Source organism: Ambystoma mexicanum, chromosome 1p, assembly GCF_040938575.1.
Source record: "Ambystoma mexicanum isolate Mex_15411 chromosome 1p, UKY_AmexF1_1, whole genome shotgun sequence".
NCBI lineage: Eukaryota > Metazoa > Chordata > Amphibia > Caudata > Ambystomatidae > Ambystoma > Ambystoma mexicanum.
Genome location: NC_090921.1, coordinates 297,386,329 through 297,413,888, shown reverse-complemented (window position 1 = coordinate 297,413,888; position 27,560 = coordinate 297,386,329). Strand labels below are relative to the sequence as shown.

The 27,560-nt window shown below is 49.1% G+C and overlaps 1 protein-coding gene across 1 annotated transcript in view; it reads right to left on the bottom strand.

Annotated features, from left to right (window-relative positions):
- Positions 1–354: 354 nt before the first annotated feature.
- Positions 355–27,560, bottom strand: part of POLR2E (RNA polymerase II, I and III subunit E) — a 178,203-nt gene continuing 150,997 nt past the window's right edge. Inside the window, exon 8 of the mRNA XM_069647351.1 lies at positions 355–691. The gene's annotated coding sequence lies outside the window, so the exon portion shown is untranslated. The remainder of the gene's footprint in view (positions 692–27,560) is intronic.

Genomic DNA, 27,560 nt, shown 5'->3' with positions numbered 1-27,560 from the left:
ATTACCTGTCTCTACAGTGTAAGAAGGTTTTTTTTTTTTTTTTTTTAAATCACAATTGGCTGTCAGTAACGGTGGAAAAAAAATCCCCAAAACAGTAAGCCAAATGGACACTATTTAAACAGTTACTTAATACAGGAGTTCTCTCTATTCTTATAAAGGGTTCAAGGATTCACCAGATAGAGACTATTCAATGATTATGAATATCAATGAAGAATGTGTATATATATGCAGACCTTTGTGGATTTCAGTAATAGAATAGCAGCGAATGCTGAAAGCTTGATGTAGGTGTGTTGTGAAAGTGATCGTTATATCAAAAACAGTATGCATTATTTTGCATATAAACACAGCGGAACATTATTTCACAGAAAAAATATTTTATTTTGCATCATAACATTACTTAAACTTCTAAGAGGCAAAGCTTAGGAATAGTTCACTATACCATAAAACAAAAAATAAAATGCCTGGTGGAAAAACTCTTTCCAACAGTACATGGGAGGCTTCAGTCAGAAATTGGAGAGTCTTCCAAACCCACAGATCAATTCTTCGTGGTTTTCAAAAGTCAAGAAAGGAGCTTGCTTGCGCTCTATTGTGGTAGATGGTGGACTTCATCTCAAAGCTCAGCAGCCAGGACAGGAGGAGATGCTGGTGGTACAGCTCGGGTAGCTTGATCTTTATTACAAGTAAGCTGTGTCTGAAAGAAAAAAAAAGTGATAATTTACCAAGTACATTATTCACTTCTGAACCGAGTACAAAACGACTGCTGGCTAGTACTAAACGATCTGTCTGGCCAACAATGAGACATAATGTGTGCAACAGACTTCCAAAAGTTGTAGGGGGTCTTAGATGTCAGGTGACGGAAAGCTGCAGTGAGGATGGATTTTCAGAATCAACCCTGCGGGCAGATTCTGAGAGGCCACCCTATTATAATGAACATGGAACATAGTTCTGCCATGCTCTAGCAAGGCAGTTAATTTAGCAAGAAGGCCTATGCTCCAGAGGATGTGAGGGTGGTGAATGGTTCAATGAGACACACACAGAGAAATCCAATAATTCAAGTTACACAGTACGTACAAAAATACAGTTTATCAGGCCTTGAAGCACTCACTTCACAATGACAATTAAAGGTAATTCATATAATTAAATCCAAGTACACACATATATACATTCACCATGAACTGCTCACCAACACTTTACTCTTAAAACAGTTAAATATAGTTCAGATAGCAACATGGGTAACTCGTATAGAGTAAAGTGAGAAAAAAAAGTATTTCAGAACCAGTTAGAAAAAGATAACAATTGAAAAAACAGGTATGCCACTATTACAATGCTTTATATAAAATAAGGCCCAAGCACTTTAAATGCCTTTCCATGTTAAAAGAAAAGGGCCCAATGCCCCAAGAGTCTTAAAAGTAGAACACCAAGTTTTGGCAAAGACAACAAGGTAGTAAATGTTTGCAGAATGCAAGAACAAAAGGTAAGCCACGTTATTTTGGAGTCCTCTGACAATCATACCGATCTAGGGGAAGCCTAGGGGGAACTATGCAGATCATGACTAGGCATGGGAGTGGCAGGGTCAGTACTTTGAGCCTGTTAAACCCTACGGGGGCAGGGGGAAACATACATATAAAGTCACCTCCTATACTTTGAATAATTCAGAAACAACCCCTGGGGTTTCTGAATCCACTGGGCCCACTTAAGAGTGCTGTTCTGTCTGGTGTGGGTTGGCGAGGGGGTGGGGGGGTCACAGGTGCAGCGGTTACTTCTGGTGTCAGAAATTGGTCCAGTTAGTCGGTGGTTCCTGTGTCTGGACAGCTGGTGGATCCTGGCAAAATATTAAAGCAACCACCATTCAGATGAACTCAGGACAATAGGGCTGGCAGAAGCCATCCCTGACTTGAGGCATCAGAAGGTGACCCTCCTGGCGGAGACAAAGGAGCTGGTCCCTCTTCGTTCCTGAGATCGGAAATTGAAGGGCAATATTTCCCGTCTAACAAGCCGAGAGTCTGTGAGTCCCAAGTCCAATCTCAGGACAGCAACCCCTGCTTGAGGAGGCACAGGACGGAGCTAGTTAGTCCACAGGGTAGTCCAGGGACACCTTCAGCAGCTTCCAAAGGAAGGGGTTGGAACTGGCTGTTACTACAGGTCAAAAGGTTGAAGCACAGATTAAGGTCAATGCTGGTTGGCTGCAATGGACATACCCTGGTTTTCAGCAGGTTACATCTCCCCGAAAGGGTGTCAACTCCAAGGTCGATCTGAAGAATAGCCGGAGGAGTCGCGTATCTTCATTTCAAGTTGGGGGTTCGTCCTGAGCCCACCATATGTACGGACCTGCACCATTCAAACTGGCAAGGGCTGGTCAATCATCTTCCCAGCAATAAACTCTTCAGCCAGGATGTGAACTGGGACCAGACCGTACCAGCCCCCACAATTTGGCCACAAACATACTATCACTATGCCTGGGAAAATGCTTTCCTTATATGGATTTTTTCAGACCTGTGAGGGTGGGAATAAGGCTACAGGACAGAGCGAAAAACGCAATAAGATGACAATTGTTTAGTATATGGTACTCAAAATGGTACTATGAAGTAAAAGGCAAAAGAATGCATGCGAGAAAAAATGATGAGTTACTCACCGTAGTGACTAACATACTTTTAGCCCATAGTCCCTTTTTCTCCATACTGTATGGGCATCCCTTCCAAGGGACGTGAGAAGGAACCTTTTTCACGCATGCGCTGCCCTGACTCCACCCTCCGCCGCCACACCTCAGTCCCCATCGACGCGTCGACAATAGATTTAACATTGCCTAATGACACCATTATTATTAGGGGGGGAAGTTGGTGGGACGTATGGAGGAAAAAGGATTATGGACCAAGAGTATGTTAGTCACTTCAGTGAGTTACTGATAATTACTCTTACGTCCCGTCCCCTTTCCTCCATACTGTATGGGCGATTACTGTAGCCCCAGGGTGGCGAGGAGACCCTCCTTAAGCAAATAGGTTCCTGAGAACCGCCTGTCCCCACGCTGCATCAGATCTAGAGCCGGCATTCCAACAGTAATGCTTGCAGAAAGCCGAGGGAGAGGCCCAAGTGACCGCACTGGAATGCGATGGGCGTTGCCTTGGCCCTGACTGCGTGGGCGTGCATGTTGGCCGGGAGCGGCTTGTGCTGGCCCTTGTACGCTTCCTTGATGACAGACCATCCAGCGGGATATGGAGGCCTTAGAGGCCTGAAAGCCTGGCCTCGAGCGTCCGAAGTGACAAACAGAGCGTCCGACTTGCAAAATCCCTTGGTCTTGCCCAAGTAGAATTTTAGGGCACGCCCGACATCCAGACAGTGCAGTACTCTCTGTGCTTCGTCCTTGGGATCGGGAAAGAACGTAGGAAGGACTATTCCTTTGTTCAAGTGAAATTCAGATGGAACCTTGGGCAGAAATGCCGGGTGCGTCCGCATGACTACCTTGTCCTTGAAAAAGGTGGTATATGTTTCAGAGGCGACCAGCGCCTGAATCTCGTTGACTCTGCGAGCCGAGGTAAGAGACTAGTAAGGCCGTCTTGATGGTGACCAGCCTAATGTTGACGGATGTCATTGGCTCGAATGGTGTGTGCGCGAGGACACCCAAGACTATGTTAAGGGCCCACAAAGGGTGCGGCCTCTTGAAGGGCGGGTAGGAGACCAGTCAGATGTTTGACGATAGGGTTGGAGGAGGAAAACAGGCCTTCCTCTGAGTTCCTGTAGGCCCCAATGGCTGCAAGGTATGTACAGCAGGTGTCCACCTGTACGCCCAAATGAGCGAGGTGTGCCGAAAAGGAGAGCATGTCATCCAAATTGCAGGCCGAGGGGTCAGTTCCCTTGGAGTCTGCCCAGTGGCAGAATCTGGTCCATTTGCTTTTGTACTGGGCCCTGGTGGCTTTGCTCCTGCCGCCCTGTATGATCTCCAGATTTGCCTATGAGGCGCTAACGTGCCGATGCGTTACCTGATCAGGTACCACGGTGTGAGGGCTAGTTTCCGGTATACACGCACTTCGTCGACCACTTTTTCATCGTGGGACTTTTCATCGCCAACTTTTTTTTTTTACATTTTTTTTAGGGGGTGGTGTTTGTGCGGGTTGGGGTATGATTATTTAAGTAAGGGAGGTGTTAATGTTGGCGATGAAAGGGTCGGCGATGAAGTCCCACGATGAAAAAGTGGTCGACGAAATAATGTAGAACCTAGTTTCCCTGGTGCAGGGTGTACGATTATGCCCCCCTGCTGTGTCAGAAAACGTGCTGTGCCTGTCGGAAGATGTATCAGGGGCACCTCTGAGAGGCCGAGTAGTTCGGAAAACCATGGCCTGGCCGGCCCCCATGGAGCTATCAGAATGATGAGGAGTCAGTGAGACTCCTTGATCCTGCAAATTACCCTGTGGATCATAGGAGTAGGCGGGAAGGCATAGGCCTTCATGCCAGTCCACTGGAGGTGAAATGTGTCGTCCAGAGAGCCGGGGCCCTGGCCCTGCCAGGATGCAAACTGGGGACACTTCTTGTTGTGCCAGGTGGCAAAGAGATCCACTTGGGGATGACCCCACCTGTTGAAGATCTACTGAATAACAAGGTAGTTTAGCTGCCACTGGTAATTGTCCGCCCCCAGCCTGCTGAGCCTGTCCGCCTCCAGGTTGGATTCCCTCGGGAGGTGGACGGCAGAGGTAAATGTCGTTTTCCCGGGCCGATTCCCACATGCTGATCGCCAGCCTGCACAGACAGGGGATCTGGTGCCTCCCTGCTTGTTGACGTAGTACATGCTGGTCGAGTTATCTTGTCTGGATGAGGACAACTTTTCCCTTGAGAAGTGGTAGGAATGCTCTGAGCGCTAGCCAGATGGCATTCAGCTCCAACCAATTGATGTGGTATTCCTGCTCCTGTCGAGTCCACGTGCCGTGGACCGAGAGATCGTCCAGGTGGCTCCACAGCCCTCAAGTGAGGAGTCTGTGGGGAGGGTGGCCTGTGGGGAGGGTGGCCTGCGGAGAGGGCGGCCGAAAGGGCTTGCCCGTCCGTAGGTTGCAGTACATGGACCACCAAGTTAGGTCCAGGTGGAGAGATGGCGGAATGTCGATCATCTCGGATTGCGAGCCCCGCTCCGGATTCCATGAGGCCGCGAAGTGCAGCTGAATCCTTCTCATCCTTAGTCTGGTGTGCGGCACGGCTAAAAGGACCACTGCCAGTAGATCCAGGAGATGTTGGTACCACCATGCCGAGGTCCCCTCTCTGCTGAGGAAGTGGGCGGTAGCCCTCTTGCTGGCTGAGATTTTGCCTTCCGACGGGAAAACCCTCTCGGAGCACATGTCCCAAATGAGTCCAAGGAATGTCAGTCTGCATAGGGTGCAGCTGTGACTTATTGAGGTTGAGCGAGAAGCCTAGGGCGTGCAGTGTGTTCATAAAGGCATGGGAAGAGTGGCAAACCGCTTCCGGAGATGTAGCCCTGACGAGCCAGTCGTCGAGGTATGAGTAGATGTGGAGGCCATGCGCTCTGAGGAGGGCCGCCACAGCGTTCATGAGCCTGGCAAAGACCCTGGGGGCCGAGTTGAGGCCAAATGGAAGGACTTTGTATTGGAAATGGTAGCCCATGATCCTGAACCGTAGGAAAGAAAGATGGGGCTGCCGAATCGGGACGTGTAGGCACGCGTCCTTCAGGTCCATGGAGCACATCCAGTCTCCCCTGTCCAATGTCTCTGCTATAAAAGCTGGCGTAACCATCTTCAATTTTTGCAGGGGTAGGGCGAAGTTGAGGGTGGAAAGATCCAGCAGAACTCTCAGGCCCACCTGGTGGTTCTTCTGAATGGCGAAAAACGTGGAGTCGAAGCCAAAGCCTCGCTGGGAGGCTGGGACGTCCTCCACTGCCTGGCTCTCTACCAGCGACCGGATCTCTGCCAAAAGAGTTGCTGTCCCAACCTGTGGGAGTGGAGGGGTGGAGGGAGGAGAGGCTGGGATAGGACGGCGGTACCCCGTGGATACTACAGAGAGGATCCAGGGGTCCGCAAAATTCTGGCCTGCCCCCACCAGAGACACACGGACCCGAAAGGGCCTGTCATGCCTTCTTTCCCTCGGAGGCTGACGCTGAGGAAGGGGACTGGAAAAAGCCCTTACCCCCCCTTTTGTCGTTTGCCCGGTCCTGAGACGGCGAGCGGTCCGGCTGCCTGAATCTACGTTCCTCGAAGACACGGAACCCTCATGATGTACGACCCTTTTCCGAGCACTGCTGAGATTGGGTGTACGATTTGGGTGTGGTCTTTGTAAGAATGGATTAAGACTCGAACGGTAGATCTAGAATGCGCTCCTGGACATCCGGGTTGAATTTCGTTGCCCGGAGCCAGGCTGTTCTCCTCATGTCCGTGGCAATACAGATGGCACGGCCTGAGGTATCGATACGAGCCACTGTGGATTCCATGAGGTCATGCGCCACAAGCTCGGTTTCCGCTAGCCCCGCCTTAAAGCGCGATTGGCACTGGGTGAGGAGTTCCGGGAGGAAGTCCGCAATTTCCTGCCATAACAGTTGGTTGGCAGCATGGCATCTGCGTTGGCCTGACGCAGGTGCAAGGAGGCGTTGGGAGTAAATCTTCCTGCTGTATGCCTCCAAGATCTTCTCCTTGCCTAGCAACGCCAGAGAGGAGGAGGCTGATAACAACTGAGGCTTTTAGTATAGTGACGCCGCAGCGATCACCGAGGAGCGTGGCTGAGGATAGGTCGAGAGCAAGAGTGTATCCCCATCCATCTGCCTGTACTTGGCATCCAGGCTTCGGTTGACCGGCTGGACCGAGTGGGGCCTGAGCCAACCCTTCTTGGCCAGGGAGACTACATCAGTTTGCAGTGGAATCCCCGTGTTGGCAGAGGGGCTTCTCGTGAGGACTTCAGCCAGAACCCCCTCTGCCGGCTGTTCGACGTCGGGTTGGGGGAAGACCCAGGTACTCTGCCAGGCCAGCAAGACGTTCATGGAAGTCCCTGGCTGAGGAGGGCATGTCCGTATCCTCCTCCTAGTCCGTATCCAGCGGATCTGGTGGATCTTGTGGAGGAGGAGTAAATGGCGCCAGAGGCTAGGGTACAGGGACCGCAGCCAGAGGCTGAGGAGGCGGCGGCGGTTACAGAGTTGCCTGTGGAGCCAGAGGAGGCGGCTGCACCGGGGCCTGGGGGCCCGATGGAGGAGTCTGTGGTGCTGTTAGCATGGTGGGGAGGATTTCCCTGACTGCGTCTTTGATAACCCCCCCCCCCCATCTGAGGAGACTTCATGAGACTGAGAAACTTCTCGAAGAGCACCTCCGGACTGGCCAAAGAGGTGGCAGGGGGTACCGACAGGGTAGCGGGGGGCTGCTGGTGCCGCTGCCTATACTGCCCTTATGGAGGCAAAGGAAAGTTGCCCTGCGCAAATGAAGGGTAGACTGTAGGCCATGTACCTGGTTGAGGCCAGTCCCACCTTGACACTCGTTCTTCGCCAAATTCGTGGAATGGCGTTGGATGGGTGCCCCTTTCTGACTTGGCAGCCATTTTGTCAAGCTGCCTGCCACGTGTTGATCAGCACGCTGGGCCCGGCCTCGTCCAAGACTCTTGCGTGTGGATCAAAAGGCTTACCCTGCTCCTTGGGCCTAGGCCCGGTATATGAGACACCCTCGACCCGGGGGTCGGTAGAGCTGCGTTTAGGCGCCCCCTCGGACATATGGCTGGTATTAGGGCATAGCCCCTCAGAAGTATTGCCGGTGTTGGGGCATAGCCGTTCAGCCATTGTGCCGGTAAAAGTGCGTAGCCCCTCGGGTGTAGACCCGGAACAAGAACCTTTTAGCCCCTCAACACTGCGCCCGGGAGTATCCAAGGATCCCTCGACGTGAAGGGCGGTAGCTGTAGCGGCCTCGATGCACGTGCCGGTAGAAGGACCGGGCTGGTCCCTCCTGTGTGGGAGAGTCCCTGGGAAGGAGTATCCCTTGCGGGGTGCGCTGGAAAATATCAGCCCTACCTTGGGCCTGGTTCAATGCTTCACAAAGTTCTTGAGATCCTCTGGAGGCGACTTCTGGAAGAGCTCCCTCCACCTGGCTAGTCTGTTCTTCACCACCTTCGAGGACAGCGAGTCACACGCCGAACATGATTGCCAACCGTGGTCTATGCCAAGGCAACATAGGCAGAGGGCGTGGGGTCTGAAGTTCGGAAGAGCCTGTTGCAGGATGGACACCTGCTGAACCCTGTAGAAGTCAACATGCGCCGGGGAGGAGCGTGACGCCTGAGGACAGAATACTTCAATGATAGAAAAGACAAAAAAGACAGAGAATAAGTATCCGCGCGTGGAATTAAATGGCCGAAGCCAAACCCAGGAGAGCTAGTGAATTCGGCCCGTTCCCGTCGACGCAGAAAAGGGGACTGGGGTGTTGTGCCAGAGGGCGGCGTCAGGGGAGCGCATGCTCCCTGGGACGCACCCCCACGCACCGCTAAAATTAAAGGGGAAGAAGGTTGTTTCTGGTGAAAGATTCCGTCTCCCGTCCCTTGGAAGGGACGCCCATACCGTATGGAGGAAAGGGGACGGGACAAAAGAGTATGAATATGGTAGAAAAACATTGCTGCCACCAGCACATCCTGAACTTATGCAAGTAACAGAAATTTAACATAACCTCTTCACTGCGAAGGACAAGGTATCTCGTCCTCCGCACTTTCACAGTCCTACGCACTGCTTACCTCTGGAGGGGGCGGATCGCCCCCCCCTGCTGCAACACTGCTTTCCCCGACTCCCAGACTGTGAAGGGAGAATACATCCCCTTCTGTGCCTGGGGTCGGGGTGCAGTCGCGAGGATATCGGGAGACTCATTTTTCTACAAGCCCTCACTCACTCACTCAAGGGAGATTGCTGGTTGAGGATTATTCGATCCTCAACCAGCAATTTTGGGTGTGGGGGTCCCACCATCAGGCCAAAAGCCCCCACCAAAAAAATGTAAATGGAACCGCGTGTTGCCTTCTTTGGGGGCAGATGGGTGCCGTTTTGCACCAGTTTCCCACTAAGGAAGGCAAAAAAAATATACTCTTATTTGAGGCAAACTTGGGGGCATCAGGGGGCTGGACCCATGCCCGTGGGCCAGCCCACCTCAGCAATCCCCCCCCCCCCCAGCGAAAGAGGGGCAGATCAATTCCGCTTCTCTGGAAGGAAGGGGGGGGGGGCAAACGTGAGGGTCTGGTCCCATTTTCTGCCACCCCTGGGAAGCAGAAAGAAAAACTAGACAACCAGGGAATTGATTTTGGGTTTGCCAAACTGCCCCCACTCCCAAATGAAGCCACAAAGGTGGCGCAATGTTGTTCTACTCCTTCTTTGGGGGCAGAGGGGTGCTGTTTTGAACCCATAGCGCACTATGAAAGGAGGCACACTTCGGGGGATCAGAGGGCTGGCCCTGTGCTGTTCGGCCGACACTGTGCATGTGGGGCCATCCCTCTTAGGATTTGCCTCTAGTTGGGGGAGGGGGGGCGGGGAGCGAGATTCCTTTCTGCTTGCCTGGGGAGGGGGCGGGTCTGACCCCTTAGTTTTGCACCACCCTCTCATCCCCCAGGGAAGCAGAAAGGAGCCCTAGGCGCCACAGAAATGATTATATTGGTGGGTTGCACTCACCCAGGCCAAACAACCCCCACCCCAAAAATAAAAAGGTGGCACAATGTTGTTTTGCCTTATTTTGGGGCAAAGTGGTGCTGTTTTGCACCGATTTTCGCCCAAGGAATGCAAAACATTCCACTACATCATTAGTGCCCGGGGGCCAGTCCTCTCTGGATTCTCCCACGGAGGAGCAGATCCTTTCTGCTTCCATGGAGGTGGAGGGATGGAGCCCTCCTCCCCGGTGCACCCCATGACTGCCGCTGGGCTGAAGGGCAGTCAACCCACATGCAAGGTAGACTCCCAAGGGTGGGGGCAGCACCCCCGACCATCCTGGAGCTCAGGCTCTGCGGCTTTACAGCTTATCCCTTCAGGGAGGGGTTGGGGAGGGACGATCCTGCCGGGGCTCCCTGGGATTGCCCCTGGACTTGGGGACAGTCAACCCACATTGGAGACAGGTGCCCAAGGTCGGGGGCAGCAGCCTCGGCCGTACTGTTACAGCTTTTCCCTTTTGGGGAAGGATGGGGAACTTGTCGGGCTTCCCAGGACTGCCGCTGGACTTCAGTCGACCCAAATGAGAGACAGACACCCAAGGCCGGGGACATCCTGGAGCTCTGGTCGTGCCGCGTTAATGCTTCCCTCCAGGAAGGGATGGTGATCCGGCTGGGGCTCCCTGGGAATGCCGCTGGACTTGGGGACGGTTCACTCTCTTTTACACCCAGGTAGCTGCACCACAGATGTACTGTTTTTGTCAGGATACCTATAGGAAGGTAGGATCTGTAGAACATCATGTTGGTATTGGCCGTGAAGACCCTCACTACCTTGCCCTTGAGGGACGGAAGCAACGACCAGAGGGCCCAGAACACTGCCCGCAGCTCTAGCACATTAATGTGGAGATACCGCTCCTCCGAAAGCCACAGGCCGCCGGCGTAGTGGCGTCCGGTGTGTGCCCCCAAGTCCTCCAGGCAAGCATCCGTGGGGACAGTCTCCTGGTACGGGGTACCCTGGAAATCCGTGCCCTGGTGATGTTGGAGCGCACGCCCCCTCCACCTTATCACTCGACGGAACTTATAGAGAGCAATCTGGTCTGCAAAACTAGAAATTCCCGAAGGGGTCACATCCGCAACCGGAAAAACCGATCAGATAAATGCACAGCAACATCATGCCGAGCAGGGACTTGAAAGTCTGCACCGTGGCGATCTTCAGTGCCAACTGCGTTGCACCTTGTCCAGCAGTGCATTCTGCAATGATATCAAGCAGGACTTTGGATAGTTGACAGAGAACCCCAAATCCCAGACGGACCTCTCCGTGTGTTTGATGGCTACTTCCCTTGACTTGGCCCAGATGAGCCAGTCGTCGAGGTACGGGTACAACTGTATACCTTGTAGAAGGAGATGGCCAGCCACTGGGGCCAGGCACTTCGTAAACACCCTGGGTGCTAAACTTCAACCCGAAGCGAAGGGCCTTGAATTGGTAGTGCCTTCCCTGTACTACTAAGCGCAGGAAATTCCTATGCTTCTCGTGAATGGGGACGTGGAAGTATGCGTCCCCCAGATCCAGCGACGTCAAGAAGTCTCTTTCCTCCAGTTGGCCGAGTACGTGCTGCAACGTGACCATCCTGATTTTTTGGGACTTGAGGTATTTGTTGAGAGGCTGCAGGTCTAGAAAGGACCTCCAGCCACCCCGCTCTTCTTTACCAAGAAGTATCGGAAGTAGACTCCGAAGCCCCGTAGCCACTTTGGTATCGCCCCTTTTCTCATCATGGCCTATACTTCCTGCAGGAGCTGAGGGATGTGCTATTCCTGCCGGGCTACCAGAGGCATCCGCAGACACTTCTGTTGGAACTCTAGGGTTTGTCTGTGGGTAAGAGCGTCCAGCGCCCATTTGTCAGTGGAGAACTTCTACCACTTGCTGACTAAGCCCACCAGGCGGCCTCCCACCTGGGTGCCTGACATCCTGGCTGGTTCAATTTTGCCTGGGTCGTGCATCAGGAGGGTTGACGGTAAGAGGACTCTCTTGCCAAAACCCTTTGGCGATCTGCCAGATTTCCAGCAGGAGGCACGGAAGGATGGGCGGTGTTGCAGAGTGCCCAAGGCACAGACTGTCTCAGTGTTGGTCTTAATGGCCTGCAACGGCTCTGTTAGGTAAGATTTCCACAGAGCTGGTAAATCTTCCTTTCCTGGTTCAACTCCAGAACTTTTTGCTTTTCTAGTGGGATATTTTTCCTTAATACCTCAGTGAGTGGGAACCTTTTTCCACACTCACCTGTCTTTAACTCTTTCTATGGGTGTCATTTTTAAGACTCTCCATAGTGTCTTTTTAAAGTTATCATGTCTAACAACTTATTGGCAATAAGTGCCTGTTGTTGCTGGGTTGCCCTAGGGGCTCCCCATTTAACTTTCTTGTGCTAACCTTGAGTGAACTACAGTTCCCAAGGGTAGAAAGGATCTTTGAATCCCTTTTACATTTTATTCTGTGAAACCAGCACACCCCACCTTATATGGAGTGCTGGGGAGAAACAGTTTAAATGTGAAAGGGGATACATTGTAACAATTCTGTTACAGTGACAAGCTTACCTTTAATGGCTGGTGGCAGTGATACCTTTTACTAATTTGGTGCACCTTTACTGCGGGCTGTAATCACAGCTGCAGTAAAGGCACCTAAGGGTGCTCATTTTACCAAAATGGCCCCAGTCTTCTTTTTCTGCCATTTTAGTGTTTCTTGTTGTTTCTTATTCCTTCCCCTGACATCCAGGGTGGGAAATTCCTTTGTTTGAGTTTTGTCTTTGGCGGGAGTCCCCTGGACACCCCACCCAGGCTCCAGTCAGTCTGTAAGCATAGGAAGTGGGGGGAGGAGTCCAAAACTTCCCCCTCCTTTGTCTTAGGCCTTCCTTCAACTGGGCCAAATCCCAGTGGGGGTTGGCTATCCTGATTGGACAGCCAAACTCTCCTTTCTTGTAAAATGTGGGGAGAGAATGCAGAGGTTGTGTTGCAGTTCCTGATTAATACTGGAAACCTGGAAGCTGAAGTGATGTCGACCACTGGAACAGAAAACCGAAGAGGATGACGAAGGAAAAGCGGCGAGAATGATTTCCAGCGACCGGAGAGTCTGCTGTGTAACCGGAGCCTGCTACAGCCCTTACCTCCGATCGACCTGGAGTCTCCGAAAACGACGACCCGAACCCAGAGCCTGGTGAGACCCACTAGACTCAAGGCGACCTGCATTCTGAGCCATCCCATGGGTTGCTGCGACCTTGCGTTCTTGCAATACCCCAATACCCTGGGACCACCAGCCACTGTGCGGTGCACGGTCTTCCGAATTCCGAATCTGGCTGAAACTTCGTGGGCATCCTGGTGTATCTCCAGAGACACGAATCGAGTCCAAAAAGTCCCCTCAGAAGGGTGCTGGAACTTTAAAATGACGAGAATTCAACCGCAATTTTCGTCTTCTTTTGTGCTCCTTGAAAAGGCGCCAAACCCGCAGAACCGCATTCAGCCGCGAGAGAAATCTTGCCTAGAGCCTTCTTCATCGATCCCTGCTGCAAAGTCCCTTCTGAGGTCTTGTGTTCAGTCTCCAGGACAAGGAATCCACTGACCGGGTATTTGGCTGCAGTCCCTGAAGTTCTCCTGCTGCAATCTCTTCTTCATTGCGGAGGTACTGTGTTGGCTTGGGTATATATTTACCCTAAGCCTGTTGGGATTTCTGTGTAGTCCTGGGGTGTTTTCTGTGATTGGGAGGTCCCTCATCCAATGCACCCAGTCCCACTGCTAGAATCCTGCTGGGGTGTCTTCTGTGAAGCCCCTGGACCCGCTTCTAACCCTAGAAGTAAAGTACTAAATTTGCCAGTTTTCCTAAGGAAACTCTGACTTGTGCTACTAAAGAACTTATTCTAACACTGCCTGTTGGTCACTAGTCCTAGTGACCCCCCTTCTGCTACTGAGAACACTCATGCTCTAAGGGAAAGACTTTGAAGGGATTGGGACTTCTGCCTAGAAAAGAAATCAAGTGTTTTACTTACTTGTAAAGAGTTGGTGGGTAACTGTAATTCTCAGAGTGAACAGTTACAAAAGTTCTTACTGATCTTGAATGTGTGATGCACTATTTAAGTATGGTTAACATCTTTTCTTCCTTAGCCACTGTTTTACCAGTCTAAAACAAAGTAGATGTAAAGGTATTTTACTCTCCTGTGATTAGGTTGTGCCTCTTTACAAAAGTAATGTGTTGCTTTCACTAGATTATTCCTGTAGGGTAATTGTATGAGTGTCCTCCAACTGTTGGTATCACCAGTTAGTCCTGCTAGGATAACTGTACGAGTGTCCCCCAACTGGGTCTCGCTTTCCCCGACTTACTGCTAGCCTGTCCTTAATAAGTCTACATTAGGTTATTGCCTACCTAGAATAATTATTCAGTAAAGTGTGGCATTGGGTTTTACTTTCCCCTGCATTGTGAAGTTAAAAGTATGTGGGTTTTACTTACCTTGTGTTAGCTGTGTGCCATCCAAAACAAGTTACAAGAGTTATTGCTTACCTCAATCTTGGTTACCCTGATTTCCAAAGCAGCTGTAATTGTATATTACATCCTCAGGTTTTACTCACCTGGTATAAATGTGTGTTATGACAAGAGTAGTTATAGGTTTTTACTGCACCTAGAATAAGTGTTTCACTATTCACCAAAAGTATATTGTCCAGTTGACTATGTGATTTGTTCCAAGAGTCACTGTACAACTGGAAGGACCTACTGTCCTTGTATCACCAAAAGTAATCTAAAAGTAACCATTGGTCTTTTACTCCGAAAGAATAGGCTTGACCTATACTAAATGTGTATAACAAGGTTTTGACTTCCCTAGAACTACTGTTAGGGGTTCCAAATAAGATCTATACTTGGGTCTGAGTACTTTCAAGTATAGTGTTGTGTTTTATATTGTGATTTCATATAATGTGTTAGTACTTACTTAACCCCTAGATTTATCTGGGCCTACCTGTATTTAAATAAATCCTTTATTTTTACAATACATAGTGTTTCTTTGGATCATTTGTATTACAATTTCACTTGTACTGTATCTACTGCCCTCTCTCCCTCCTAAGATAAGCCTGGCTGCTCTATCTACGCTATCCCGAACTCAGGTGGTACAGCCTTATACTAAGAGTGGAGTCTTGCACTGCCTCAGTAGAATGGTTTTGCTAGGCCCTTAATTGGACTTAAGAAAAACTGCCCTAACAGGCTCGTCAACTGTTCCCCCATCTATCGAACCCTGTGTCCGCAATGTCCAGGGCCATCACGGTCCAATGCTACCTCCACCTCCTGGAGGATGGAGTGCTTCGACCTGCTTGTCGAGTAAGAATTTCAGCAGTGGGGCCATCTTATACCACAGCTCCCTGTCGTATCTGGCCAGGATAGCAAGGGCGTCGGCCGCCTTGACTGTGGATACAACTGAGTAATTACTTTCCTTGCAATGGCATCCAACTTCTTCCCGTCGCTATTTGGAGGGACATAGGATGAAGACAAGAGGTTAGATGACTTCTTCCGTGCTGCCGCCGAGACCACTGAGTACGGGGAAGGCTACGAGCGAAGGCACTTGGGTGCGGACTTGAGCACCCAGTAATTCTTCTCCAGCCGATCCTTCTTGATCAGGGCCATGGCTGGATTCTTCATTAAAGCCAGGCCTTCCTCCCAAACGTTGTCCAGAAGAGGCATGATGATGCCCTGGTGACCATGGCATGGAACACCACCACCTCAGCTGGGGGAGAAGCCTTCGGCTGCGGCGACCCGCCTATCATGCCCATATCATTCGTGTCCGTCCCTGTGTCTCTTGGGTAGTCTGATTGGGACTCAGCAATGGCACCCCCTTTTCCATTGTCCTCTCCACTGGCTTGGCCGATACTTCCCGTTACGGGGGCATGGATACTTGTCCACTGCCGGGGCTACCTTGTCTGGGTCAGCCCCCTTGGGCTTCGAGAGGGCGGCTGCCAACAACTCGATCGTCAACGACAACTTCACCTGGGCTGCCTGGGCCTTCTGTGGCATGTCAAGTGTCTTTTCCTGCATCTTGGTCTTCTCAGGCGTTTCCTACAGCTTTGCCATGGTAGCCGATTTCCTCTTCGAGGAGGAGCTGGAGCGATGGCTGGAGATGGAGGCAGGCGGTGAAGATGAACGTTCCCTGCCTGCCGTGGGACCAGCCTGCGTGGCGCCCCCAAAGGAAACAGACTCACAGTGCTTGGCCTTGTTTTGGCTTCTATGTCCATTGGGGCACCCTCAATGGACATAGAAGCCTGCTATTGGGAACTGCCGTTCCTGGGTGAGGCATGTCCATGCTTCCCACACGGGGTAGAGGCCTTGGCGTTCAGCAACGCTGCCAGCCTACTTTGACGATTCTTCACGGTTCGCTTGGAGAACCCGAGGCAGATTTTGCAATCTGCTTCCTTGTGATCCGGATGGAGACAGAGGCACTGAAGGGGTGTGTCCTCCACCAACACGTTCTGCAGTCCGCAGCTGGAGCAGAGCCTGAAAAGGGATCTTCCCTCATTCTCCTGCAACATGGTTCAGAGAGCTGAGTAGGCCCGATGGCCTTCTGGAATCTTCGATAAAACTTCGACGATACTGCACTTGAGGGGCATTGAAATTCACAAACGGGCCACAGCTTGTCGGCCGATGTAGGAAAGAGCACAGGCTCCATTTGAGAAGAAAATTGAACTTTTTACCGAAAAAGCGTGCAAAAAACAGATCAGCTCATTGGAATATGGCTGCCAGAGGAGGGGCTTAGGGAGAGGGCAGTCATTTGCTGTGGGCAGTATGACACAGAGCTCAGTGAGTGGTTTAGAGGAGAAATACAGTAAGTGAAAGTGAAACTCTTTTCTTTTACTGAGGATTCCCAGCCCGACGACGGGGAATATTCATGAGCATGTGAATCCATGCCAGACCCCATGCTGGAGAATCTTTCGATATACTTCATACATAATTCCTACCCCGTGAGGTGACTTCAATCACAAGGACAGTAATGGCATTTATATATCAAACTAACATACTTTGCAGATTCGGAGGTTGTAGAAAGAAAAGATTAGGATAGGAAAAAGGTTAGACAGTTTCTCTGTATATGTGTGGGCCGTTAATCCTCCAATGAGGTCTAGATAAGCCTTTCCCAGCAGTAACAGTATACAACAAGTTACCATCTATGAGGGACAACAGTATCAAAGTCAATGAACTAGAGGAGTGCATTCAGGGAGCCAGGACAGCCAAAGTCATTTGGGACACAGTCTATGGATCTGATACACTTCTTAGATCAAAGTCGTTCACAAAGTTAGAGAGTCTTTAGAAAAATCACTTGTAGGGTGACAAGCTGTTAAGCCTGTGAGAAGAGAGTTGGAATCAACTCGTAAAAGGTAACCCAATGCAATTCCCAAGTGAGAAGAGCATGGCTAAAGGCAATAAGGTAAGTACCCCAAGCCTAAACAGTACCTCTGATTTGAAGAGTGGTCCAGCTGGATTCTGCCTTGCTACAGCGGTGCAGACCCTTGTTCCTGAGCCTTAGTTGTGGGGACAAGAGGGAGGACGTCTGGAGGGCTCTTGCGGCTGTACTTGGGAGGTTGTAGGCAGCTACAGGCTCTTTTCGGTTCAGCAGCATTTTGTGGTTTCAGCACTTAGCAAACAGCTCCGATGCGGATCTTGGACAATGGTTGGACTCTCTTCGCTCCCTCGGTCTGGCACTCTGGCGAGGGGACTCTGGATCTGGAGGTCCTGCTTCGGGGTGGTCCTTATAAGTCTCCTGGAGCTTCAGGTCGGATTCATTCCACTGCAGACGTCACTCCACTACGGACACTCGACCCCTGGCAGTGGGCTTCCGAAGCAACAGAGAGACAGGCACAGCAAGTCGGGATGGTGGTCCAGTGGAGTTCGTCTCAGGGTTAGTTGGTCCCACTAACCCCTAACCCAAGGGGAGAAGGTGCTCAGTCCGGAGCTTCTCTGTCGAGGTGAAAACAGAGGTCAGCACAGCGGCAGGTCTTCACCGGGCAATTCAAAGGTCCAGGAGGTTACAGCAAGCGTCGTTCAGTTTCTTCATCGGGTGTTTCTCCCAGTGGTCAACTCGGCCTGTAATCCGAAAACCCTCCCCTTTTAAGCAGGTTTCTCTCATTCATGCACACCCTAGGATGTCAATCACAAAGCAGGGTGGCTGTCCTAAAAGGACAGCCAGCCAATCAGGACTAGTTGTCTTCAGGCATTCCTAGAGCCAAAGGACAGGGGAGTTTCAGGACCCTCCCTCACATCCTGTCCTCCCAGACAGACTGGAGCCAGAGGCGGGCTTCAGGGCTGAAGCCCACCAAAGGCAAGACAAACAACGGGCTCGAATCTGTCTCAACACACAGAGTAAAGCCCGAGAAAGACTGCACAAAGAGAAAATGGCAAAAAAGGAAGACTTGGGCCATTTTGACAAAATGGTCACGCATTAGTGCTGTACTGCAGCTGAGGGCTCAGCCTGCGATAACAAAAGCACAATGGTAGGAAAAAGTAAACCATTGCCACCAGCCATTTAAAGGAGTGAGGGTGACATAAAAATGTTACATGGGAATGTAGGATAACAGGCTATTAGGTACCCATACCCCCAGTACTTCACATAAAGTGGTGTATGCTGGACCTACAAAGAGAAAAGGTAAGTAAAGTCAATTCCACTTTACTATTCTTGGGCACTGTAGTTCACACAAGAAAAGGTATTTAACCCTTAATGCCTAGAGAGAACCAGAGCTCGGGTAACAATGAGCCTCTGGGGGAAAGTGAGAAAAGGGAGAATTCAAAAGATCAGAGTAAAAGAATGAGCAAGTGCGGAAAAAGAGGAAGAGCTGAATGTGGGACTTCTTGGCAATGTCCTCACTGTGAGGGAGGAAGAGGAGAGGAGTTGAAGATGACTCCAAGGTTTGTGATTTCAGAAGAAGGAGCAGGGGGAGAGCCCAAGGAGGAAGGCCAGAGTGAAGGGAGGAAGGAGGGAGCAGGGGTCCCGATGGGAAGGATCTCAGTTTTACAGGCATTGAGGCAGAGATCGTTGGAGGTGCACCAGGACTGGATTGCAGATAAGCAGTCAGGGATGATGGAGGGTGCAAGAGAGTCGGCAGGAAGTTTGAAAAAGAGCTGTGTGTCATCTGAGTAAATCACTGGAAGTTGGAGGAGATAAGGGCGTGCAAGCAGCGCAAGGTAGATGTTAAAGAGCCAAGGGGAGAGGATAGCACCCTGGGGGACACAACATGTGGAGAAGGAAGTAGGAGAGGAGAAGGTGCCTCTCCTACTTCCTGACAAGGATGTCTCCTCTGATGTCCGGTCACCGCCCCGGAGGGTCACCCCCCTGCCCCATGCGGTCCACCCTCATGTAACCTGCCCCCAAGGTCAGGATCAGGTAGCGGCTGCTGTCCCCTGGTAAAGGAGTGATGACATCAGATTCATCACACATCATTTTAGCTTAATGGTGACCCTTGTGCCTCTTACCGCAGCCGCAATGACAGCCTGCGATAAAGGTGCACAATACGTTTTGTAAGAGAGACACTGCCCCAGCCTGAAACGAGACTTGTCAGAATAACCAAAACGTTACTGGAGAAATGAGTAAAGGGATACACAAGGTGGGGGTGTGATCTCACAAAAGAAAGTACAGGTAGGATCAAAAGTGTCCCCCTGCCTTGGTAACAGTGTGCTAACCAAGAGAAAATTAAGAAAGTCAAACCTCGAGTTTCCAGTAACACAGCACCGAAAGTGCTGTGTGCTACTTCAGTAAGTAGATGGCAGAAAAGATGTAGGAAAGCAGGACTCCAAGAAAATATACCCAAAAGGATTCCCAAGATCAGAGTAAAAGAATGAGCAAGTGCGGAAAAAGGTTTCCACTCACTCAGGAGAATCAGTTAAATATACAAGAGTCCAGCAAAAAGTGCTGGTGGACTCGCAGGTGAATACAATTTCACTCATGAAGGAAAATCTAGTCCAATGCTATTCCTGTTGCATACCTCCGGACTTTCCCCTGCTATTAACCAGTCGTCTAATGTGTAAATTCCCTTCTACCTTAGAGACCCCCCCAGCTCTTTGCTGGACTTTAGGACTTTTAATGTTAATCCTGGAGTGAGTGGGACCTTTCTCACATGTATTTTTATCTGATTTGGACTCCGTTTCTTTTCGTTTTGGAGTCTGACAAACTCTATAGGCATCACCTTTAGTATTGTGACACACAGCACCCTCAGTGCAGTGTCACAGAGAAGTCCTTTGAATTTCTCTTAAGGTTTAAATACCTTCTCTTGGATAAACTACTGTTTCCAAGAGCAGTAAAGTGAAATTGAATCTACTTACCTTTTTCTCTTTGTAGACCTAGCACACACCATCTTACATGGAGTGCTGTGGATAATTAGTATCCCCTTTTCTCTACTTTCTCCTGTAACATTTTTATGTTACCCTCCCTACAATTAATGGCTGGTGGGATGGTTTATTTGTCCTACCATTGTGCGTTTTTACCACAGGCTGAATCCTCAGCTGCAGTATTGCACCCATGGGTGCCATTTTGTCAAAATGGCCCCGGTCTTTTTTCGCCATTTCTTGCTTGTGAGGTCTTTCTTGGGTTTTACTCTGCACGCCAAACCAGCTTTGGTCCCTTTGTTAATTTTGTCTTGGGCGGGATTCATTTGTTAAGCCCGCCTCTGGCTTCAGTGTGTCTGACATGGCAGGAAGCAAGGGAGATACCCAAAACTCCCTGTGCTTAGTCTCCTTGGTTACAGGAATGCACCCTGTTAGGCAGAATTGCATGCAGTACCCTCTGGGACCACCACATACAATTAGGTCTACAGGTGTAAGCAAAACCAACCTTTGGTATACAACTGTGCTACACAGTTTGTGGTAGCGAGCTGAGCAGCCAGGCTTATCTCAAGAGGGAATGTGAGCAGTACAAGGATGTTACAGAGAGGTCTTACAATCACAGTGGTTAAAGTAGACACTTCCACTCAAGCATTCTTGGTAAAACACTCAATTTATTACACAAACATTTAGAAAACACTCACTAGAAGGAGGCAACTTAATATTATACACAAACACACTTCAATATCAAACCAATAAGTTTCTGAACAAATTAGGCTCCCCTGAAATAGGAGCAAAATGCCATTTCAGTTACTTTCAATGCGAGTAAAAAGACACAATTTAGCAGAATAGATCACAAATACTTTCCTAGGCATTGCAAATAGTTTTAGTTCACTAGAGAACTTGTTTCAGTTCAATAGGCCTAGGCCAAAGTCAATGGACTATAAGAGCAGTTCTTGAAGTAAACAGTAAAGTCTTTGCCAAAGTTCTCAGAAGTAGTTTGTACGAAAAATAATCATATGTTGGGTCACAAGCTGATTAGGCCTGCAAGTTGGGAAAGTTCCACAAACTTTCACTGCGAGAGGTAAGTTTTCTCAATCGGATTGGCACAGTACCTTAATATGAAGACCAAGATGCAGAAGACGTTGGTTCCTGGCAGTTCCGGTCGATCTCACTGTTCCTGAGCCTCAGTCGTGGGGACAAAAGGGAGGATGTCGGGGGACTCCTGCACTGCACGGGGTCTGCAAAAAACACTGACAAAATAGAGTCACTTCCGTTCGAGTAGCTGTGATCAAGCACACAAGCTGGTGTCCTTCCCACTGGTCAATTCTAACCAGCTCCGAGAATGGTATCCAGGTGGCTTACGAGTTGATTGGTCCCACCAATGCAAAGTAAGAAGTCATCCTTGAAGGGACTGCCCTGTCGAGATGAACTTGGCAATTCAGACCTGCAGCAGGGCTTCACCGGGCAAACCAACGGTCCAGGAGTTGCAGCAGCCATCCTCTTCCAGCTCATCTTCAGTTCTTTCGTTCCAGTGGTCGACACTGCTTTCAAGTACACGAGACTCACCTTTTGAACAGTTTTCTCTTTCATTCCAGCATCGCTGCCACTCACCCAGCAGGGTAGCTGTCCTTGCCGGACAGTCAGCCAGCCAATCACGCCAGAGTGCATTTGTGTATCCTAGGAGACTAAGCACAGGGAGTTTCGGGCACCTCCCTCACTTCCTGCCCTCCCCAGACACTCAGATGCCAGAGGCGGTCTTCAGTCCAAAAGCATAGAAACAAAGGGGCAGAGAAACACTAAAAGGACCTTTCCAAAAAGAAACGGTGAAACAAGAAGACCGAGACCCGTTTAAACAAAGGGGCTTAAGGCGGCATCTTGAAAAACATGGCTCCCGTGAATTTTTGCTACCAGTGTTCGCGGTCGGGAAAAATCATGGTAGTTCGTTGAAAACCACTGCTACCAGCCATTTTGATAGAAAAGGGTAGCATTTGACTGCTACATGAGTTTCTAGACACGGGGATACTAGGTAACCCCTCCAGCACTCTATAGGAAGATAGTGTGTGTTGGGTCTAGGAATTTAAAAAGACTTTACTAGTCAATTTAACCTTACATTCTCTGGGAAACTAGTTTATCCCAGGCAGAGTATTTAACCCTTTGGGAAGTCTAAAAAGACATCCCTGTGTCACTGCACTGGGGGTGCTGTGTAACAGATGAACAGGTGCCTATGGAGTTATCCTAAAACTCCATAATCAAAGAACACAAGAGTAAAACACACATCAAAATACATGAAAGAGTGGGGAAAAAAAGGCTCACACTCTTTCCAGGTAAAAAGAAATCAAGTCTTCAAAATCCAGCAAAGTTGCTGGGGGTCTCTAAGGTGAAGGGAATTAGCACATTTATGAGAATTCTCCCGAACCCACCCTAAGGTGATTGGCTGGCTGTCCTTAGAGGACAGCCACTCTTGCTGTGTGAGTGACAGCTCAGCTGCGAATGAATGGGAGAAACCTGCATAAAAGGCGAGGTCATTTGCGAGGAAGGCAGAGTAGACCACTGGACGAAGGGACCAAAGAAGGAAACTGGAAGAGAAGCTTGCTGCAGCTCCTGGACTGTTGGTTTTCCCAGTGAAGCCATGCTGCAGTGCTGAAGCACCAATTTTCATACCGACTAGAGACGCCCGGAACTGACAACTTCTTCCCTTGGGTTGGTGGGACCAACTGATCCCAAGACAAACTCGACTGGAACACCTCTCCTTGCTGCTGCTGGAACAGAGTGCCAGGGGACAGAAACACCTGGAACGAGTGCATCGCCTTCAAGCTGGACCCAAGCTCCAGGAAGATCCTAAGGACTCCTTCGAAGCAGGACGACCCAAGCCTGAGCCACCTCAACAAAGTGCTGGACCCCAGAAGCAAGGGGAGCCCACAAGGTGTCCAAGAACCACAGTGATGCTATTTCCGAGTAGCTGAAACCGTGAAGTGCCGCTGATCTGGAGTAAGTCCATTGCTGCCGCCGACGTTCAAACCGTAGTGCGAGTCCCCAGACGTCCTCCCTCTTGTCCCCATGACAGGCTCAGGAACAACAGGATCTGCAGGATTACAACAGGAACAGAAGCCAGCTGCAGCTTTTTATTCATACTCAAGGTACTGTGTAACTAGGTGTACTTGCCTCTGGTTGTGTGTAGCTTGCTTGCTCTCACTGGAGACTTGCATTTGCTGCCCTTTACAGAGTTGCTTGCATCTTTGCTTTTCAAAAGCTTCCCAGCTTGTGGCCCAACAGTGATTCTTTTTTACCACAAAACTCTTAACATTGTGCAAGACTTTTGTGCTATCTTCAAGAAGTGCCTCAGCTCCCTAGACTTTGTTCAATTGACATTGGCTGTCCTGGCTCCCTGTATACTCTTCTTACCCTCTGACTTTGTGTTTATCTGTCTCTCAAAAAAGTCATACATAAGTTACTTGTATAGCTGGAAAAGGGTTAACCTAGATTTCATTGGGTGATTGCAAAGTACTTGCCTGTTTGGAGAAACTTGTTAACCTTGGTTTCCTTCCCTAACCCTATTCCTTTTCCTTTTTCCATAATCTCAGTAGTACATTTAAGTGTGAAGTGATACATCAATGTCCACCGTGTCCTAGAAATTGAAGTCACCTCAGGATGTAGGAAGTGTGTGTGTGTGACATCTCAAAAGGCTATCTCCTTACTTAACTGAAACTAAAGGAGTGTATTTTTGAAGTGTATGTTATTGTTGACAATTGCCTTTTTTAAAGAATGCTTATTTTAAAACGGACTGCTAAAATTATAAATAATTATTTTAATAAGAAACCTTGAGTAGAAGTGTTATTTGAATACCTGTCACTGTGAATCTCTATGTTACAACCCTACAGCTCACAATGACCCCTCTTGAGATACAACTTGTGCAGTGCAGGCCTATTACAAAGGTTGGGTTACCTATTGCAAAGAGGACAATGCTGGTGTAGTCTCCCCCAGGGTTACTACATACAATCTTGCCTAACAGCAGGCTTATGGGAAATTACCCAGGTATTCTACGCCGCAGACGCCCCGTACAAAGGGCTTCACTGAGAACGGAAAAAAGGGGTAATAATGCATTGTATGTACGCACAGTCCAAGACACTGCCCTATGATTAGCTAAAGAAAGGGACGGGTAAAAATAGCGCCATCATTAACAAGCGTAGTGGGAAATCCCTCATGGCAAGCTGGACCTGGGAAACCTCGATCTGAAACACGTGACCATTATGACCGGGGTCTGCAAATGGGAGTGGGGCTCAAGCTGCTCATTACAAGAAAGCCATTTTAACTAGAATTGGGTGATGTAATTACAGGGTGGTCAGCCAAACTAGCCACCCTACATGGCAACTGGGAGGGTAGCTCTGTACCAGTGTGCTGGTCACATGACAGTCGATGCCCATCGGGAACCGACTGTGGGAAGAAACACTGAACGATGGAGTGGCGTTCCTGGAAGGAGAAATCAGGCGGCAAAGTTCTTGAGCTCTGTGGTGTTGGTCAGCCTCCAAAGTATCTACTACAGAGTTTGCGAAGGTAATTTTCCAACGGGTATCGTGTGAATGTCCCCTTTCACACTAGCTGCAGGGTGTCTTGTGTTCCGTTCTCAATGGCACTGACCAATGGCAGTGTATTCAAGTTCTGGCGGTCAGCACAATGTTACTTCAGTAATAACAAGTTGTTCCGGGGTGGGATGTGAATAAATGTGGTACCACACGGTGAGGCATTGTAATGGGAAACTGTTAAACTGTTTGCTTCAATTATGCTTCACTAATCAACGTAAGCTTCGAGAAGGTGATGCCTACAAACCAATGAAATCTCTGGGAAACAGAAAAAGGGAATTCTCCAACTTGCAAGTGTTGACTGATTTCAAACCATTGTATTTTTTGGTATAAAAGTACTGTTCGTATTCCATTCAGATTTCAACCTCTTGATCAGAGCTTATACACTGTTCTGTTTGATTTGTGCTCACCCAGTTGTAATAAACAGTGGTGCTTCTTGCCCGGTGTTTGCGCTTATTGCTTTTAATGTTTTTTTGAGTATGTGGTTTTTATTATGCTCTACTGGTGGACCTCTGACTACACCGCCATCAATTTCTATGTTTACACCATTTTTGCTTGTTTTGAACCTGGTACTGACTTTTTGAAGGTCAGTAAGCCTTCTGCTTCACTTCTCTTGCCCATTTTCCTCCTTCTCATCGGGAAACCCACTAGTTCCCAAGACGGTCAGTAATGGCAGGCTATGTCTCTTTATGAATTCTTGCATTGTTACAAATACACTTATCACCTTACAGTGAAGTGCAGTTAACATATTTGGTGTCCTATCTTTTTCTAGAATGGGTTTGGGGTTACTTTGATAATGTTCCTAACACAAGCTGGCGTCAGCAGTGCTATTTCTCCAATTTTTATTCTATTTTACTCATGCACTTTTGCATTTACCGCGAATGGCTCCAGAGAGTGGTTTGCACCCCAACATGGCCACGACACAAAATTGTTTGCTTGTTCTTTTGCCATAGTGTTCTTCGGCCTTCTTCCGGCCTTCTCAGGGCAGCGAATACCTTATATGGAAATTCCTTTCCTGGCGGAAGCAGTGCTGTATGTGTGAGCCAGAAGCAGTACATTAGACCATTGAGTCCCGATCCACAAACTCTGTTGCCAGATTGTCTGTGGCTGGGCAATTGTGAGGACCAGTGGTTTTCCATGACTGAACAACTCCTAGCTGTTTGAATGAGAGATAGACAACTGTAAGGGCACAACCTGTGCAATATATTTAATATTCATCTTAACTTGTTTTAACCTCGCAGTATTTCAATTTTAAAACTGTTGCTTTGCTTTACTTGATCCCGTGTAATTTATGTAATTGGCCACACTTCCTTGCCGGTAATTAGTTGTGCGTAGCTGCCTTGGTGTGCTTGAAGATAGACTAAGCACAAGGCAGCTTTGCACGGACCGGCACCTGACAAACATCAGAAGCCTGCGACTTGAATCAGCCTCCATGATTGGACGTCTGCACGCACGCTCTGAACTGCAATTCCCTAGGGGATTGTAGTCTGGAAAGGGTTTTTTTCACTTGAAACCCCACGCCAACGCGCCGGCGCGGACGGGTTGGGGCCAGTCTGCGGCAGAACGCGGCTATACCCCCAAGATGCTGCACTCCGGATCAGGCTCTGTGCTGTTGGGCACGGTCAGAGCATACCAGAAACCTACATCGCCTCAGGTGAGACCCCCTATTTAGGCAGTGTTACAGCTCTCTGGCTAAATACCAGAAACAGGCTACAGGGTCGTATAGAGGGTAAGAGATGGGGATTACCAATGTAAAAAAACATGCAACTGCCTCCAGTAAGACACCTATAATAAGGGAACAGACAGGGGCCCAGGAGTCTACGCCCACTAATATAGGACCTCTGCTAATAGACCACAGGGCCCCTACAACATCAGCTATTCCCAACAAAAAAGATACAATAGATCAGATTAACCTACAATAGCAAGTCCTTAGGACCCTCAAAGTTTGCTTACTGAACACCCGGTTCCTCAGTAAACACTCAGAGAATATCCACGATTTCATTATGGAGGAAAAGCTAGACATGCTATTCCTGACAGAAACTTGGCTCAAGGAGCCAAATTGGACCTGTATGTAAAAGCAGTCCCAGAGGATATACCATTTATCACCAGAACAGGGACAAAGGGGCATGAGGTGGGGTAGCCATAATTGCAAGAGAGTCATTTAATCTATTTAAAGCCTCAATATCCTGCACTGGCTGTGAAACCCTTCACCTCAAATACTCCAACCCCTAGAGTATGCATCAATTTTATTGTGCTTTACAGGCCCCCCTCTCTCGTTTCAGACTTTATTCGCGAGATCACCCAGCAGCTTAATGCACTGAAATCTACTAACTACTCCTCAATCCTGGTTGGTGATCTAAACAGATGGTGTAGAAACCCTCTGGTTAAAGAAGCCACCAGCCTTGAAAAGTCTTTAAGAAATATTGACTTTTCCATCCAGAATAATGAACCCACCACTATGAAAGGTAATCAGTTTGATTGGGTTGTAACACACAATCTCACTATTCAGAACATAACCCAGCCGTGTATCTGGTCCGACCATTTCAAAGCCATGTTTGAAATTTGTCTACAAAAATGCACCCAGACATAAACACAGCCCCCACATTAGGACCAAGAGTAGAAATTTCAAAAGGTATAGGCCAAGAACAATTAGACCATGCCTCCTCCAAATAGAGTGCTTTCAAACCGGGGATTCTTGCGAGCAACTGCTGAAACACTACACGAATCACATACTGGAGATGGTAGATCAGCATGCCCCTCTTAAATCTAAAATGGTCAGAAGAACTAGTAACCACCAAAGGTGGTCCAATAATGCACTTCACGATCTTAAGATCGAGAAAAGATGGCTGGAAAGAATCTGGCAAAAGATATCTCACCCGAGTCTAAGGAACAATGATACCAGGCTAATGTCAAATATAGAAAGGGCACTAGAACATCATAATAAGTTGATCGAAGCTGCACCTAATTCGGCAAGTAAGCTCTTTGACATTCTCAAACTGCATGAGAAACCAAAATCCATGCCCCCCCCTCATACACACCTGCGGAGGACGACTCTGAAATCGTAAAAAAAGGCTTTCGGAGACGAAACC